Genomic DNA, 12552 nt, shown 5'->3' with positions numbered 1-12552 from the left:
AGTAGGCGGACGGTCTGTTCAATGCTTGCAACTTTCTCGGCAGCCGTATTTGAACATTGAGTGCTGGATGATATACATCCATTTGTACTAGAGGAATCGGAACAGTATTAATTGATTCGATTGGAATATTTGATAACACTAGGTCAAGAACATTAAGCTTTCGGGTTCGGTATGTCTATTCTGTGTTTAGGCTTTTCATGTATAAATACTTGAATACATCCCGTGGCCACCGCGCTTCATCCATTTCGGTTAACCTTTGTTCAATTTTAAACTTACTAATTGCTTCCCTGCTCTCAAAAGACGGCCAGCCCATGTCCCCCTGTACTTCCTCATTTGGTGTGTTTCGATGTGCTCCCTAGTGCTAATCTGCTCCGGATGTGCGCCGGGTTGTTTGACTGTTAGCGTTTTCTCCTAACCGTTCTTTTCTTCTTTTTTTTTTCCTCTACAGATTTACCATATTGCATTCGAACGTAAGTGCAAGAAAAGCTAAAACTATGTATAACCGAGTTACTCTCTAGAAGCTCTTTTTCGAGCATCAAACACTCCATTTTATACTTTGTCTGCAACGCTGTTCTAATACAAGTGTACGGGTGACAGCAATAGTGTTTATTCTGTCCACGCTTCTGTTTAAATTAAATGCTTGATCAAGACATTTGTAGTTGACTTTTCGCTCACACCAAAAACGAAGTATTTACCACGTGAGACTTCTTGCCGTAATCGACTGACAATTGCGGGAACTAGAGAGAGAAGGGGATATCGGATTTTCTGTGCCTCTCAACAGTGGAACATTTTGGAGTTCCAGAAAATTGTAATCTCACAATCCGGATGTCGCTCCAAGCGTGCTTCGAAGCATTATTGGAAACTGCGGCACAAGCTCTCAATGTTGGGGACTTTTGTCAATCCGTTACCGTCCGCGTACCGCACTGCCGGAGTCGTTGAAGCGTGCATTTAAGCGACTCGGGCGCAGAAGGCGGACAATATGGAAGCTACTTCATCTCAAGCGTTGCAATTGCAGAAGGCATGGGCCAAAGGAATCCCGGACAAAAGCTCACCGTACAAAAGTTCACCCATTTTTTTACAGACCCGGACAAAAGCTCACCAGGAGAAAATCTCATGTTGGTCTTAACACGAGTGCGGACAACTTAGGTGCATGCGTGCGACACTAAAATGTGACGATACATTAAAACTGACAGGCGCATGGTTTGTTGATTAGAGTAGAAACAAGTCTATTCATCGATTGGTTAGAAGCGAATGCAGCCCCATACTAACTCCAGCAATCTTGGTAGATCTTGCTGTACCTGGAAGCGAACCCCTCGCAAATATTTTTTCAGACGATTCTTTAGGCGCAGAGTGGTTTTTCGCACCCGCTTCACTGGGGGCTCCGCTCTCCGGGCTTGTGTCAATGCCGTGGCAACGAGCGCCTGATTTTTCTTTAAGCATTCAATCAGCCTCCAGACGCTCGGATAGGCGTGCCCGAAAAACTTCTGGAACCCGGTATTCCATTCGTTGCAGGTGTTGTTCGTCCGGTCTTTATCTTGAAGAGTGGCGTCGTACATATTCCACCACTCAGGGGGAAACTTCGGTAGTCGTCGGCGCACAGTCAGGCAAAGGGAAAAATTCGCTCAGGGTGCCGCCGCAGAAGGAGCAGAAGCATAACAGAAGGGACCGTTGACAAACATGCAATGAAAGTAGTCCAGAAGGTCGCCGATGTCACTGTTAGACTTTTCCCTGATGTAGGTTAGTCCTTCGGGCACAAGCTGTAGAGGAAAAAACGCCAACCTATCCAAAATGCCGCACCGCTTTCTAAATTGGTCATCTGTCTCGTACCGGTCCAAAAGGCTGAACTCCCGTTCCTTGAAAATATTTTTAAAAATTCGCAGCTCAATTTGTATATTACAGTAGTGCTTCAGTTTCCCTTTCACATCACACTGAGATAATCAATGATTTCAAATACATTTACGACGCACAATGACGGAAACAATCTAATTTTCTTAGCTATTTACTTCAAATAATATCCTGAACCCTGAGAAAACCCATGCATCGGTAATGAAGGGAGACTGTGCCTAACCTTTAAACGCGTCTAACCGGACATAAGCACAATGAAAAAGCGCGGTTACCGAAGGGTGACTTCGCTTTTTTGGTCCCAAATCGTTGCTCCTCTGCCTGTTATGGCTTATCGGTCGACACCTTTGCATGGGATGGGGTACCAGTTCTCCTAAAAATGGTACAACGTCCACTGCGTCCGCACTTTTTCCCGGCCCGTGTTTCACCCGGGTAACAAAGAAAAAAAAGGTGAGCTTTTGTCCGGGTGTGTGAAAAAACAGGTGAGCTTTTGTCCAGTGAGCTTTTGTCCGATGGGCTTTTGTCCGGTGAGCTTTTGTCCGGTCAGCATTTTGTCCGGTTACGGGGCGAAAGTGCGCTTATTTGTAGAGAGATTTTGTGGTGTGCTGGAGCAAAGAATTCCTTTTCCAAACGGGCGACGTACACGAGCGTGATATCAAGTATTCTAGGTATTCTTTCTGTTTGCCTTTCCTATTTAGGCTAGCCTTTTTTTGGGCTTGTTTCAAAATTTACTCGATCTTAGTCCAAGGTAAGGGTTTTGTACCTTCGCGTTCGAAAAGCTAACCGCGTCCAGCGTCACTCATATCTGTGTTACCACGTGACACGACCCGCCGTAGTAGCTCGGATCTATTTGGGTAAGATTTAGAACACAGCCTTAGGCTTTATTCTTCACTTTAAAGGCGCGTTCACACTCTTGCAACCGAGTACGACCGAGAAAGACTTCTTGGGACCGGATGCACTGAGCGGAGCTGGTCCTAAGAGATCGCAAGAGGCTTAAAAACCGGTTTGGTCTCTCTCGGTCGTACTCAGTTGCAAGAGTGTGAACGGGCCTTAAAGACGCCGTCGCAGAGCACCTACATCATACAAAAGACACGGTGCTTGCTGCAGACATGTACTGTCAAGACCGGTTATAACGAAGTTTCTTATAACGAAATAGCGGCTACAGAGAAGCGGTAACGATTTCCCACTTCCTTTTGCACTTCGTTATAACCGAAGTCGGCTATAACGAAATAGCGGATATAGCGAACTGATTTCCGATTCCCGTTAGCTTCGTTGTAACCGGTCTCGACAGTAGACATAATTATCTGCGGGCACGCCTCACGCAAGTTCGATTCATGTCTGCTTCGTAGAGAAGTATGGTTCGAACATGTCTGTAGGCTGTCTGCAGACAGGAAGAAACACGTCTCACACAGTGTGTGCAGACTGTCTTTTTCATTATGTATTCGTAGTGTAACCGCGGCTTTAGAGAGTGCCTTCGTTGCGTGCTCAAGCAGGGGATTCCTTTTCAAGACGGGCGACGTACACAAGCCTGAGATGAGGTACGCTGTAGGTTTGCTTTCCATTTTCATTGCCTATTCCATCTTGCCTTTCTTAGGCCTTATTTCTTACTGCGAGGACGTGGCAAAAGATGTAGTCCAAACTTCCAACTATTGCCCTGGTGCTGCGTCACGGATTGCTAGAAAAACAAAAGAAAATAACACCACATTGAGGCAATGGAAGAGGCTTATGGCACTCGCACACGTGGTTAATGGCGCACCCCAGAATCAACTACACCAATCACATGTTGATTGATGTACTATCGGCAACTATAGGAAAGGGACAGTTAGTCTTTCTTCTTAAAAAGTTTTACGGCTCCCACAACCTTCGTTAAACTTCAACCTGTCAGACAGTATGAAGTTTTGGATCAAAACTTTCCGCTCTAGCCCTCGTCGGGACCGTAACATTCTCCAAAGATTGTATGTGCGTCACAAAAAGCGAGAGTAAATTTGATCATTTTTATATCGTTACCTATAGTACAAATCTTCCTTTTAAGAGCGCTGCCTGTATGATCTTTCGGTACATAACGTGTGTTCGCACTTTATTTTAGTTGCTTCTCATGGGGCAAAACATAAAACAAAAAAAAACATTTTTTTTTTTAATTTATTTTTGTCTTCCCGTTTTGGATGAAGAGAAAAAAAAAGAATTAGTCGAATTCTCGTTAAATATATTTAAATTTCAGTTGAATTGACCTGACACTGAAATGTCTAAGGGGTCCTTTGAGCGGAGCTCGTTCCGATCACACTGCTCGAGGAATCAACCGCAAATAGCGTACACCGTGCTAGGCGCGTGGACGGAATCGAACAACGCTAAAAGGGAGCCGCTTCGCACGCCACAGCGCATACGGGGCCGCCATGCCCCGCAGAGGAATGCGCGGAGGATGCCTCGGTAGCCATGCAGGCCGCCGATCGAATGAGGACGTTGCATTAATTACAGCCATGCTCTCCGCAAATTACCGACAGGCGGGGACCCAACAGGCCCCGAGGTCAGAAATTACGGCCTTCGGAGCAACACTATACCGACGAGGCGCACATATATGAACGACACGCAAAAATATGTACAGGTTAAAAAAAAAAAGAAACGCCCCTCCGTGGCACATGTTTCAAAATGATCGCGCGTTTCATGAGGCTTTCTATGCATGCAGGGTATACCTTGGGCGACGCTGTTATAGGTCTCCACCTTCGGCTGCTGCAGTTTTAATTCACTTTTCGTCATTAATCACCGGCATCGACGAAATCACGTGGGGTCCCTAATTAGCCATAGCGTGATCGTATAAATTACGGTAAGGCGACTTCTTAATTTCATAGGGAGCCTCAATTAGGCGGCGATCGGTGACACGTCGGGCACATTCCTACATCGGCGTATACAGCAGTGCGGCGACGTGAGGAGCACACACTGCGCATGCCGTGCGACCGACGGCTTTGCGGTATGTAGCCGCCGAAAGTTTAGAGCATAATGCGGGAGGTGACTCTGTTCTAATTTAATGTCTGCTTAGTGTTCAATAGCTCTAGTTTTTCGTCGGTTGATGAGAGAGCCGCAATCACACTGCGCATGCGTCATACAATATACAGTCTGCAGAAACCGCCTGAGGCGTGTTCCTTCCTCGTATAAATAGGCACCGAATGGATAACTGGGTGGATATTGTAATGCGCTAAAGCTGACAAAGTAGGGTGGGGTTGCTTGCGCCGTCTAGCTGAAGGTTCTTTTCATTTTTACATCTGATATCTACCACGGAAGGAACTTCCGTGGTAATTAAAGAAAATATAGACGAGATATGCGGATAAATGAACCGTACTCATCAAATGCTGTAAACGCTACCAGGCCGCCGAAAGACGAAATTTTTGGCAACGCCTAGAGAGGCTACCCAGGCAGCACACCAATGTCGGTCCGACATTGGCCTAACATTGGCAAAGACCGGCCACAATATTGGACAATATTGGAAGCGCTACCCTTTCCAATGTTGGCCCAGTGATCGGTGCCAATGGTGGGCCAATGTTCAGCCATCGTTCCAGCCGATGTCGGCCCCATCATTGGTGCCAAGGTTGGGCCATCGCTAAACCATGGTTCCAGCCAAGGTGCTCCCACATTGGCGAAGACCGGCGTAATATTGGACAACACTGGAAGCGCGACCCGATCCAATGTTGGCCGTCATGCTGATTTTTGGCCATTGTTGCACTCGCCCAGCTCTTTGCAAGTGCCCTCGCCAAGTTGTTTGCAAAAAGGAAGGTAAACAGACACAAGGGATTGTTTTGAAATCTCCTAACAGTTTATTACACACAGCTTATTCTGTAGACAAGCACAATCACAGCAATTCGTAATATGTGAAGAGGTACTACTCAGCTGTGATACAATTAAAAAGACTGCAAAGCAAGCAACAACCGTGGCAATTCTTGGGTAGTGTCCAGTCTCCCGGCAGCTGACAGAATTGTTTCGCCAAAATTCTACCACTAGTCGCCCCTCATTGGCGATGCAATCAGTTCATCGAACTACATTTCATAGACAGATCGTTTCATCAACACGCGATGTTTCATAAAAAAACTCAAAATATGTTTTCTTTTCTTCTTTTTTTGTTGCAATGAACCGCTTCAGATTAGCATGAAGCGGCGTGAAAGGGTGGGCTGGTTCGGTGAGCACGCGCCTCAGGAATACACGCGCGACGAAATGCCCCTACAGCGCACAATTCGCGTAACGAATGCCGATGAAACGTAAATGTCGACCAGAAAGGTGGCAACGAAACGTGTTTTTGCGAAACGCAGGTAGAATAAAAAAGTCAGTATTCTACCTGCGGTTGTGACATTATTTCAGACAGATAATGGCAGGCGACTGTCGGTAAGATTGCGGGAAAATTATTCTCCCAGCTGCCAGGAGATAGGCAATGCCCAATTCTAGAGGTTATTCGGAAGATTGCCCATACAAGAACGGACAATGATCATCAAGTAGGTTGCAGCACACTTACGTTGAAAATTCTGGACTTGAAAGATGTAATCCGACTTATATGTCAACACGGGCACTGCAGAACAACCACTCACACACAAAAACTACAAGGAAGTGATCCGTGAAGATTCAACACAATGTAGCACACGCTGCCATTTGCCGAACCGGACACTAAACTGTTCACAAGAATGTCTTGGGCCTCTTTGAAGAAATCGACACGGGTAGGACTTTTCGAACGAGATACCATTTACCACAGAAGCGAAATCCACAGCGGGCCTGCACCCCGCAGGCCGCATCACGCGCGAAACTAGGTCCGGTCCTTGCGACGCAGGCATTCCGAGTTTGTCAACGGGTAATGTGTCATCCGTCAAACCACATGATCACACTTCTGCCGTTACCCGCGCACAGAGAGCGGATTGAAGTCCGGCGAGTACGCACAGCAACCGCGCCTTCAGCTTAGGGAGAGAGAGAAAAAAGAGAGGAGTACAAAGCAAGCAGGCCAGAACGGGGGTGGGGTGCGCTTACAAAGGCTTATCTTCAGGGGCATCTCAACAATGAACGGAGTCAGAGAATTTGTCACTTCTACCCAAGGTTGATAGTGCAGTAGAAGTTATGCGTGACCTTGTGCTTTAGGCAGGTTCCGTGCTCTGCCTTATCGCCAGCTTTGAGACAGTAGTCACGTGACCCTAACCGGAGGCAGGATTGGCCTTAAACACGCATAGCGTCTACCTTGCGGTCATTACCGATTTAACAGGAAAGCTCTTTGAAGGTCAGCTTTCGAACTTCTAAAGAAACTGTCCTGTTCAAAAGTGGTTCTAAACGGGGCAAGTGTGACGACAGTATGTTTTGCGTCATATAACTTACATTATAATTTAGAATGAAGAACTAAGCGCGACTATTTTTTGCGCACGATGTACACAAATATATCTGTAAATATATAAATATATTTTTTATCAATAAATTTAAAACTGTTTGTACACTGTTAGGTTCGCGTTTTTAAACTTCAAATTTTTTTTACGAAAGAGTTGCACATAAGACACCTCGAACAGCACATCGCCCGACTTTCAACACACGATGAATCACCGACCCTCGCAGTAAGAAGGTTGCGATGCTGCGCGAACGGTTTCTGAAATATGCTGCGTAGGGTACGCCGGGCGCAACGGCTTCGCGACCGTTCGAAGGGCAAATGATTCGCGACAACAAAGTAGCGTCTTGCAGCATCAGTAAGCTAACGGGGCTCGAGAGTCCCACGCTCACATTTCCGCAGAGCGAGCGCGGCCGGCCAGATCGAGGCGCAGTATATATGTATCTGTTTGCTTACTTTTACCACTTTGCAAGTTGGTTCCATCACGTGTCGCACTGTCGTGCAGTTTTGCTTTATATGATTTGTCTAATTTTCATGTAAGTTTGTGAAAAATGTTTCACATAAAAGGTTAATTAAACCACTGTTGAGTTCCCATTGATTAAGTTATCTATATGCCATATTTCATTGAGTTTTGAAAACCAGGTGACATTTAGCGTCTATTTTAATTCTTAAAACTGACGAATGCTGGTCTTAACTTGCTCCAAGACCTCGTTTTTGCCGCTAGCCTGCATGAAAATAGTTTTTTTCTGCTCCCAAAATTTCTCCAAAGCTGCTTTGCCCAGTTTCATCCCTGTATTTCCAATACTGGAAATTGTGGCTTTAACACTCCAACATTGAACAGCATATGACAGCATACATTCAATATTAGAAAGCCCTTGGCCTTGGCAGTGCAATATGACCAGCACATGTCAGCATACTTCCAAAATTGGAAATCCAAATTGGCTTTTACAGTCCACTATTGGACCAGCCTATGCCAGCATGAGTTGATCTTGGAAAGCTGTTGGCTTTGACAGTTGAATATTGACCAGCTTACGCCAGCATGCATCCGATATTGGAAAGCCATTGGCTCTAACAGTCCAATATTGGACAGCTAATGCTGGCATGTACCCAATATTGGAAAGCCATTGCCTCTGACAGTCCAATATTGTACAGTTTATGCCAGCATATATCCAATATCGGAAACCTATCGGCTTTGACAGTCCAATATTGGATAACTTATGCCGGCATATATCCAATATTGGAAAACCATTGACTTTGACAGTCCAATATTGGACAGGTTATGCCAGTATATATCCAATATTGGAAAGCCATTGGCTTTGGCAGTCCAATATTGGATAACTTATGCCAGCATATATCCAATATTGGAAAACCATTGGCTTTGACAGTCCAATATTGGACAGGTTATGCCAGCATTTATCCAATATTGGCAAGCCATTGGCTTTCACAGTCCAATATTGGACAGATTATTCCAGTGCATCACCAATATTGGAAAAACATTGGCTATGATAGTCCATTATTGGCCCAGGTAATTCCAATATTGGTAAACACATGGCTCATTTGGGCCATTGTTGGGCCATTCTTTGTCCCATCAATTCCAATGTTGGCCCAATATCGTGTGCTGCCTGGGTATCTATGCATCGTATCGTATATAGATATACAAATTAAGGGTAAGACTTCCCTGTGACGTAGGTGCCACCTCGAGCCTTTCGAGCTTCTGCGAAGTACCGTTGCGACAGGTGCATCTCATTGAGCGCCGAATGTGTTTTTTTTTTTTTTTTTTAATCTTCTGAGCCCGTCTGCATGCATCATTGAATCTGGAAAAGTGCTGGCATAGGCCCATAAACAATATTGCGTATTTTGGTGCTTGAAACAGACTTCAAACAGTACCTATTTTATTTTATTTTTGTACCTTGCTCATTTAACGAGCACAATTCTAAAGGAACCGCCGTGAGGGCGCGCACAACCGCGACACTCCGATTAGGTGCACCGAATGACGGATTGTTCCGCTCTTGCTGTTCACTGCGCTTTCCAGAGAACGGGAAATAAATCTTCGAGTCTCGGAATTCTAGAAGAGAATCGGGCTTAACGTAGTTTGGACGGAAGAAAGGTTTTCGCGTGGATTTGGAGTCGCACCACAAAATGAAGCAATCCTTCTTCCCCTGTCACAGAGGTTCTGATACACGGATAGACAGTTCTCGTTGGAACGGCTCTGAAGTAGACTTTAATCAAAGGTGGTACCCTTCACTGAAACGGTCGGGACGGTCGTTCTGGTTATAGGCAAGATTGATGAAACCATTCGTTCCTCGGGCTCTCCAAATCCCGTCGCCCGTGATGGCGGCGGAGAACGGCGAAACAGAGGAGGCCATTCCTGGCTGCAAGTTGGGAAGCTTGCGGATGATGCCCGGGGTCTGATAAAGGTGGACCAGGGCACAAAATCTCGCTCCTCGTCATAAAGAAACACCTGGTGCCCAAGAAGCACACACATTTATCAAAGAAGCCTAGGGAATGTATGGCGATGATAAATTATCTCTGTCTCATTACTGGCTAGACGCATTGCATCATAACCTTTCAAATGCCTCGAAAAAAACATATTTGACTTTTGTAATTTTGCACATTCTGCATGCTTATGCGAAACGTTTTATATTTCTTCAAAACGTTATGTAAAACTTGATATTAGTTCTGCCTTCATCAACGCTTTGAAGGTGAAACAACAGGTCTCTGCTACTTTTTTTCCCCGCTGTGGTACGTCATAATTGTTGCTATATATAATGATAAAGTAAATTCCGAAGTCGCCCTTTATCAGGTTGCGGGGCAAAGGACACTTACAACGAATTGCTTAGTCCAGCGTGCAGAAAGATCCGGCAATATAAAACGAAACGGACCAAGTGTTCCGTCCATCTCGACCTTCCTGCCCATCTGTTCCCGTCGTGCTTGCCCGATTTAAAGCTGCTGCACTTCGCTCACTCTTACACGCTTTTCGTACTTGGCTTTCACGAACCCACAGAGCGGTTGTTCTGATTCCATTACAAGCATGTCTTCACGGCGCAGAATTTCCATTTGATGTTCTCGCCACGACACCTGAGCGCGGCGAGTAGCGCATCAAACTGACGTGTTTTTTTTTTAATTTTACGTTAGTGCAGTATCTTTCGGTCACGCAGCGCGTATTAGACAACACTGAGGAGGCGAGATTAAAAACGGGTTCGGGCATCGGCGCGAGCGGAGCGCATAACCACATAACAGCTCCCGTGCCAGTCTCGACCCTTACGGTTCTTTTCTATGGATAGCTTTTCTGCTAGATGCACGAAATGAAAGGAGGCTACAATAGTGACGTTCGGTGGTGTAGGTCTCGTTGAAAGACTAGGGAGGGAGCAAAACTACGTATGTACTGTATGTATTATGACTTTCGTATCGCATCGCTGTAAGGTGCTTACCATAGACCTTTGCATCGCTTATCACCCGGACGAAAAGTGCTGAGTCACTGATCTGTGGACGCGTGGGCAACGTCCGATATATACCTCACAGCATATCAACAGCGCATGCTCAGAAGGCGTTCCACAGCCCAGCAGACGAAGATGGCAGCGCGCAGACTGCGGCTTTTGCAAGGGTCTATACTGCTCTGTTTCACATTCAGTCCCCGACCGCAATTAACGCTACAATCCGATGAAGTCAATCCAGCAGCGCCAAAAGTGCATCGTCATGCCGCTCGTATTCTCTGCGCGTTTACTAACACCGGCTCAATCAATCACGCACAGTGAATATGGCGTGATCATGCCCTTTTGTTTTGTGCCTGATTGGTCTATCTGCATGGTGACAACAAACGCACAAACAAAAGTTGCCTGCGGTCAGACGGAACGTGAAGCGGTGTGTAGATTCACGAGCTCGGCGAAGGCACTCGCGTCGTATGGCACGTTTAAGGCCTGTTCACACATGTAGCGGAGCGCTACAAGCGTAGCGCTGACCTCGCGCTAAGCGCGTGCTGACGGGAGCGTTCACCAGCTTTGTATCGCACCGTCAATACTGTTGTTCATGACAGACAATAAGTAGCAGACGACACGTGAGAAGCACTACATTAGCGCTTCGCTGCATGTGTGAACCGGCCTTTACACTCGCGAAAACATCGATTTGGCAGCAGCGGAAAAGCGGAGGTGTTTGCAGCAATTTCTGCCACCGGCGGCGGTTTTCTCGTTTGCTCTCGGAGCGTCGCGTCTGTGACGAGAAGGCCTAAGATTTCTTCTCGTCTGCTGCTCGGCAAGCTTTCGGAGTCACTCGCAAAACGCCCGCCTTTACAAAAAACAAAAAAAAAAAGGAAGAAAAAATTAAAGACGTTCTATAGAAACCGGGTTCCCAGAAGGAGCATAGGGTCTCTCTAGGAATGCCATGAGCGCTAATACTTTCCTATCATTCTCCTAAGTGTCTCATGTAGCAAATTCTCCAACGGCCATCCTACACACACATTTCAGGTCTACAGGTCTGCTAAGGACGTCCAATGCGAAGCCTAGGTCCATGGCAGTTTTATTACCCGATGAAGTCCTGTTGAAAGTAAAATAATCGTGATGTGTTACTACATAAACAATAGGATGCCCGTGGCATATCTTCTATAGTCTATACGATGCTCTTGGGAAGAGCCTAGAACGCCCACAGTTAATAGGGCACTGCTACAAAGGTAAGAGAATGGTCGTTCTAGGCTCCTAGAACGACCATAGCTACATTCTATAGTGCAAGCTGCTGCTAAAACAGACCCAAGGGATTGATTTCAAATTTCTTTCGAAGCTTATTACACACAGACTATTCAGTAGACAAGTACAAACATGCAAGCTATCTGTGAAATGTGAAGAGGTACTACTAAGCTGTTATACAACTGAGAAAATTGTAAAGCAAACGAGAACGGGGGTAATTCTACAGGTAATCCGGAAGAGTACCCGTAGAAGAACAGTCAATCGTCATAAATAAAATCAAGAAAGTGCGTGGGCTACACAATTTTTTTTTGTTTTGCTCTTTAGAACGCTAACAGGTGGACAACCTGTTTGTGGTGGTCCGTTGTCCGTCGGCCGTAACGTCAAATCTCAGCAGACTCACTGCGCCAGCCTAATTAAGGCCTACCGGCCCTCCCTGGCCTGACCCAAAAATCCGCCACTGGGCACAAGCTATCATTTGCAAAACCGAACACTAAACGCATCACAATAATTTTTCGTACTTCGAAGAAATCGCTTGTGGCCAATATAGGCCTGTGAAACCCTCGCCGCGAATATGCAGCGCCACTCCTACCCCTGGCGAGGCGCGCCCGTACTTGTTAGAAGTACGAGGAGCAGACGATGCGGGAGGCTGGTGCACTCGTCGTGCTGGTTTCGCGCTTCGTAATGTACCGAATGTGAACA

The sequence above is a fragment of the Ixodes scapularis genome, unplaced genomic scaffold (genome assembly GCF_016920785.2).
Source record: "Ixodes scapularis isolate PalLabHiFi unplaced genomic scaffold, ASM1692078v2 PGA_scaffold2__306_contigs__length_199485367, whole genome shotgun sequence".
Taxonomy (NCBI): domain Eukaryota; kingdom Metazoa; phylum Arthropoda; class Arachnida; order Ixodida; family Ixodidae; genus Ixodes; species Ixodes scapularis.
The sequence above is the reverse complement of the archived record's forward strand: the minus strand, read 5'-3'. Positions refer to the sequence as shown.